The following is a 7,247-nucleotide window of genomic DNA, read 5'->3' as shown; positions in this document are numbered from 1 at the left end:
CAGGCCCTGTTGTTGCAACATCCAAGTCAAGTATTCTGTCCAGACCTGAAATTGCTGCCAACAGCCTGGATGTTGGCTGACTGAGTCCACAGAAGAGACTGCTACTCACATGTTTGGAGATCCAAGCACAGAGCAGGAAGCTATCCATGAGGAAAACTTACTGCCTTAAATGTGAAAGGCTCTTGATATGAGCAGTCCAACACCCCCTGAACCTGGTGCAGGCCCCAATACCAAAGATTCTGGACTACTTGCACAGTTAAAGCACTGGGGGCTCTTGTTTAGTTCAGCTGGCAGCAAGCTCAGCATATTATCCACCAATAGTTGCTCTCTATCTGCTCATTCAACAGGGTCAGAATTTCTTAAGAACCTCATGCAGATTCAGCCACCAGTTAGAGAACTTATTTCAGCATGGGATCTCAACATCATCCATCATAGGCTTATGAAGTCCCCCTCTAAGTGCCTCATCCATCATCTTACTCTCAAAATGGTTTTGCTGGCAGCCATCACTTTGATCAGAAGACTCCTATACCTCCTTTCATAAAGGCAAGATAATTTTGAGACCTCATGCAAAATTCATCACCAAAGATGTTTCAGAGTTCCACTTGAAATCACTCAACTTACCTGTGTTGTTCTCAAATTCATATTCCACACAAGGGGAGGAAAACACCACACTTTGGATATATCCAGACCTCTTCAGACATGGACACCTACAGTGGAACTGATGTTGACTACATCATCTCAAGGAACCAGTTACTGTCAGGTATATAACGGTTCTTTTTCTGCAACAAAAATGCTACCCACCTTCCAAAACAGGTGGCCAATTGATCCAAATAAGGATGGTGGAACCAGCAGGAATCTTATTGGCGGTGGCTAATCCTGACACACAGCATCATTCCGCTACTGCACTTGCCTTGTTACAGACTTCAGGGCCTCATGTGTGACTGTCCCATCATAAGACGTTTTTCCAGTTGCAAGAATGAAAGATCAGTGCAAGGATTAATAGAAACGATCCTTTTTATTCCTTACACCAGGGGATTTTAAAGCTAACTATAACTGTTTGAAAAGATTTCTAATTATCGGTTGATGTTTTCTGTGGGAAGAATTCTTGGAATGAAGAGGAAATCCTGGATCTGCTGTACCCAGCTTTTTCAGTACTAGGTACCAGCAAGGCTACATACTTCTGTGATGTTTCACTCCATATTCTTTATTAAAATATGCTTATATGAATATGACATAACTGATATGTACTTCATGCAAGTTGGGTATTGTAAGATATCATTGGAAAGGTATTAATTTACTGAATGTGATTATCCAATTTGTATGCCTGTATCATTTCTGTATCTCAAGTTAGGAATATTGACTATGTATCTGTATTTCAACTATGCTTCTTTGGGTAATACCCCCTGCTAACACTTCAGGTACAACAATGGAAAAGCCAGGCAGGGCTGATGACAGATCAGTGAGGACAATGGACTGTGAAAAGGCTTGGCCTTCCTGCAGATGCTCCATACTGCCACTGACTCATGGATGCTGTGATTCTACAAAGTCAGGTGATCTTGACACCTGATACTAAACATTACCTAGGACTTCTTGTAACTTTCCATTGGAAGGGAAGAGGGGGTCAAGTTTGGGAAACAAAGGATTCCTGTCTTATGTAAATCCTATTTAAGGGCGGGGAGGAAGGCAAACCGGGCTCCTCCTCTCCCTGGCCTGTCTGACCAAGAAGAAAGACTGCTAAAGCCACCTGAAGGAAAGGCAGTGGGGGAGTCCAGATTGAGACAGAGGTCCAGTCTTTAAAGAAATATAACTGGAACTCTGAACTACAGATACTTTGCAACTGGCCTAAAATAACATTTAGGGTAAGAAATTATATTTTGTAACCTGTTTCTTAAGTATATTGAGCTTAACTTGCGTTTATTTGCTCAGTAATCTGCTTTGTTCTGTCAGTTCTCTCTTATATTCACTTAAAATTCACTTTTTGTAGTTAATACATTTATTTCTTATTTATAATATAACCCAGTTTATTTAATTTCTAACTGGAGGGGCAAGAATTTGTGCATAGCACCCTCCACATTGAGGGAGGGGGCAAATTTAATAAAACCTTTGTGTTTGTACCCCTTTAAGGGAGTGGGCACTAGAGTAGATCTCTGTCTCTCGCTGCAGCTGGGTGTGGCCCTGCCTGTGTGCTTGGCTGGAAGAGGCTTGTGAGCCTAACCCAGCAAGGTCAGGTAAAGGAGACCCAGGCTGGCAGAATAGGCTGACTTAATGGCATCCCAGCACATCAGGTGACATCCCAAAGGGCCCAAACCCATCACAACTTCTACCTCCCGACACAGATCAGAACAAGTCCACTTTCCATATCTAGCAGCAAGAATGCATAGTGACAGAGAGCAGGCAACTCCCCCAAACAAAATAAGAAACAAGACGACAAGCACAACCAATAACAAAAAAGTTAAATTGCTCAGCTCAAGAGATGATTCAAGACAACCAGGTATTCTTCAGAAAATGAAAATCTGTCTCAAATGGAATTGAGAGAAAATATGAACTATGGCAGATAAAGTGTAAGATGGAAATGAGATGTGAGAGAAAATTTGGAAAGCAAATAACTAGCAGCTCATACGAATCAACTTGAAACAGGAAACCTGCAAGAAAAATGCAGTTGTGAAGATAAAGGAGCAATTAGAGAGAGTAAGGAGATTAAAGAAAACCAAAATGATATATTTGTATCAGTCTTCAACAGAGACTATTTTAGGGAGGTATTTATCCTAGACCTAGTCTTTTCTACTAAGAATGAGATACTGCCAGACACTGAGGTTCTAGAACAATTCCCATGTTTTAACTTCATATCCTGGATTTGGCAAAGGTTGCATCACTTTATGATGTTTAGACTACATGGTCAGTATACAATGATGATTAGATGGCGGCATTTTATGGGTCTGCCTAGCCCCTTGTTGTTCAGACCACGTTAGTCAGGTATAGCAAGCAGCAGAAGCTAAGAAATCTGGCAGGGATGCACGTGTTCTTAAATATTTCAAAACAAAGATCTCTTTAATCTTTTAGGATCTATTTCCCCGCTGTGGGATTCCTGAGCTCAATAGGCTCTCCCATTTCTTCTGCCTTTAAAAACATCACATAATAGGACCTAGCATGTTTCCTCATCCCTGCTGGTCTTTAGCCAGCTCATTCAATGAAATGTCATGCCTCTAGGTCTTCCCAATTATATACAGAATCATAGGACTAGAAGGGGACATCTAGTGCAGTTCCCTGCACTCATGGCAGGACTAAGTATTATCTAGACCACTCCTGATGGGTGTTTGTCTAACCTGCTCTTATAAATCTCCAATGATGGAGATTCCACAACCTCCCTAGGCAATTTATTCCAGTGCTTAACCACCCTGACTGGAATTTTTTCTTAATGTCCAACCTAAACTGCCATTGCTGCAATTTAAGCTCATTACTTAAATGCTTAATGCCATTGCTCTTGTCCTATCCTCAAAGGTTAAGAAGAACAATTTACCTCCCTCCTCCTTGTAACAACCTTTCATCTACTTGAAAACTATTACGTCCCCTCTCAGTCTTCTGTATACATCTACCTGAGTTCAGAATGCCAAACTGGAAGCCCACCTCCCATATTTGACCATTTTATATAACTTTACATCTTCAACAGCACTGTACAAACAAATTAATTCTCACCACCTGTCTGTAAACTGGGACATATCATTCTCTACTGTACACGTGAAGATGTCTAAATTTGGGTACCTACTGTAGGAGCATAAGCCAGTTTTTTAAAAAATGTTTATGTAAGATGGGTTCTTATTTAGACACCTAAATATGTAATCTGACTGATTTGGTGGCAATGACAACAAAGAGGCCAAATACTTAATTGGCTACAGAAACTGCCTGCTGGTTGTCCCAGGGCTTAGCCAGTTTGCTGAGAAATTTTCTGCAGTTGCCTAGGCTTTCCTCAGGCTTCACTTGAAAAGGTGATGCAGGTGAAGAAAATTACGAACAGCATCTCTCTTCTTTGGGTTCCATCAAACTCTTAAGAGCAGAGGCCCACATCCATTAAGACACTTATGGGTTGTGATGCTGAGCATTGCGGCACACAATTTTTAGGCATCTAGAAAATCACAGAACACTACTGTGATCTACAAAGTTAAGCACCAAGGTTCCCTATATAATTAATGGGGAGAGATAGGTGCCTTAGACTGCAATCCACAAAGCCAGCACACTGCGGAGGTGGGGCTGCTTAAGCTAGCCAAAAAACCACTAACCAGAGGGACGTGTGCTGAGCCCCACTCCTCTCATGTAGATAGATGCCTAAGTCCAGAAAGGAGGAGATGCCTAGCTTTGAGTTTGATCCATGAATTGGGGGAAGATAGGCATTTGGCCATTTAAGTTGAATGTGGGACCCAAAACAAAACAGAGGTGGCGGTGAATAGGAGACTCATCCAGGATGTGGGAAGTCCTGCTTCAAAACTCCCCTCCTCCTAAGGAGCACAAGGATTTTGAACAAGTATCATCCCCCTTTCAAGTGAGTGCCCTAACCACAGGGCAAGAGATTCATTTTAACTCTTTTACTGGGCCCCAGATGTTTTGTGTGAACTCACCCGAGAACTCTGATCAGGTGGGTCACCTCTCAGCAAGCCTACCAGATCAGCCCTCTCCCCCAACCCCCTGACTCTGGTGGCTGACATCTATGGTTCCTTGTTTTTGAATAACTCTGGGTTTAGGCAAGAGAAAGGCGATGCCTATCATGGAATAAGATTGTGCATGCTCAGCCAGGAGATAGGTGCCCTGACACCTAGAGTATGACTGCAGTGCACGTCTAGAGGCAAAATCTTTGGAGCCTACAGGGTTAGACAGCAGCTGAACTGGAGTTTTGTGGTGCACAGTGGTACCTAAAAAGTAGGATTTAGGCACTCAACTATCTTGATGGCTAGCACCCAGAGACAACAAATGAAAACAAATAATGTAATAGTTAATTGACATCTCTGTAGGCTTTTCCCAAGAATGTTACCTTCACTGTGACTTGTCACTGACTGGACCATTTTTTTAAATTGCGACACTGCCTGGTTTTCAAACTGTACGAAGTTCATACTCCAAACCGAGGAGAGTTCAAAAACTGATTATTGTGGCATTTGAACAGCTCTGCTTCTTGGAGTTGGCCTTCTCTATAAGCTTGCTCCGGAAAAGGAGGTTTTTGTTACTGTGCAGTAGTTGGCTAGAATAGATGTATTTGAGATGAGTTTCTTCAATGTTGGTTGAACTATTGCATGATTGGAGGAAGGGAAGATTCCTTACTTGAATGAATGATGCATGGGCTATTTGTCATGAGAACCACCATGAGTACCACCAGTTGCTCATGACTTCACAAGTCAAGAAGAGAATGGTCAGATTAACTGTTTAGTCTCGATACTCCTAGGGCATTCAATATTTCTTGATTAGATTATTTCCTTGAACCCCAGGAAAAATGAGACTGTTTGGTATAGGGGGAGCAGATCTATGCTATTTGAGAAGTCTTCCTGAATATGCACAATCTTTTCAGCAAAGTAGGATGATAGTTCTTCACAGTACCTAGTGCTGGGTGTTGTTCTGATGCAGTCTGTAGGCACTCAGGATTGAAACAATTTACTACCCTGGATTTGGTAATCAGTAGAGGTTGATAGGAAGATTCTACATCCTGTAATTCTATCGCAACAGAGTTAGAGGAATTTGTTGTTTCAACCTGTGTTTCATTTTCCTCTATCAGCACTCAAGTTTCCTCCCTCTCTGCATCTGGCATAGGTTGTCTGAAGACCAAGATCATTGTAGATGATGGGCTATTTGGGAGCTGATGACTCCTTACATTATTATAAGGATTAGTAATTATGCTTCTATACTATCATGTTTTTCCTTACACAGAAGTAGTCAGTAAAGATAAACTGAGCATATAATTTTAGTAGCATGAACCTTGTAGTCTCAGACTTAAAAGTCGTTCTCTTTCAAAACATGAGACTCAAACTCATCATCTCAGATCAAACTTACCAGTTGAAGCATAGATTGTTTTCCACCTTGTGAGACTGGATTATTTTTATTATGGTTGATAACCATCTTCTCTTCTTCCTTCTCTTCTCTCAAAGGGAAAAAGAACAAAGCTGATCCATGAAATAATGTTTAAAGCAGAAGCGGAAAGAGCTACAGACTGTCCTGCAAGTGCAAATCTTTGCCATTCAAATTTCACTTTCCTTTCCCCAGCTGCTTCACCACTATAACTCCTCTGTATCCTAGGCCTTTGGATGTATAACAGCAACATTAACGCTGTTATAGAGCAAGTAGTATAAATGACAGAAAAGATCATTAGACTCAGCAACAGGTGTCTTTTTAATTTGCAACATCCAGCAGGAAGACTTCAGGGAAAGAATGTTCCTTTGTCTATCATCTTTCTGCCACCTCCACAGTGTATCCAGTTGCTCTTGGAGATGGGCTGAATCAGATGGGTAAGTATTATCCAATGAAATCCCAAAGCATATTATCTCCTACATTACTTCAACCTTCTGCCTTTCAAATCAGGAACAGGACAGTGAGAATAAATGCCTAAAATGAGAGTTGGCAGCAAAGGCACTTTTCGAAAAATCACCTGGAAGAACAAAACGTGTGATTTTTAATTTCACAGTATTTTACTTTTTCCCTGTGATTGTGTGCTTAAATGCAGCTGAGAAAAGAGTGCAGGGAGGGTGGGGGTTAGAATGAGGAGAAAAACAACTTTCACCATTATAAAATCTTATCCTTCCTTAAAGGGAAAGGAATTTGTTCTAGCTTTCTAATAATTTGTCATTATTTTCTGCACTCTCAAATTTTCAGCATATTTTTAAAAATGTGGACACCAGAACCATACACTTCTACATACACTACATAGTAATGTTCTATTGGCTTCACCAATGCTGTATACCTGTATACATCCAAGGATCATTAGCTTTTTTGCCAAAGCATTCCATTAGGTGCTCATGTTCAGTTGCTTGTCCACTGTGTCCAATAAATCCTTTTCAAAGTCATTGCTTTCCAGGATATAGAATGGGGGACTGTAAGTATTGGGTACATTCTTTGTTCCTAGATGTAATATTTAGGGCTGTCAATTAATCACAGTTAACTCATGCAATTAACTCAAAAAATTAATCATGACTAAAAATAATCACAATTGCAGTTTTAATCGCACTGTTAAACAGAATACCAATTGAAATTTATTAAGTATTTTGGATGTTTTTCTA

This window comes from Gopherus evgoodei, chromosome 4 (genome assembly GCF_007399415.2).
Source record: "Gopherus evgoodei ecotype Sinaloan lineage chromosome 4, rGopEvg1_v1.p, whole genome shotgun sequence".
Lineage (NCBI taxonomy): Eukaryota > Metazoa > Chordata > Testudines > Testudinidae > Gopherus > Gopherus evgoodei.
The sequence above is the reverse complement of the archived record's forward strand: the minus strand, read 5'-3'. Positions refer to the sequence as shown.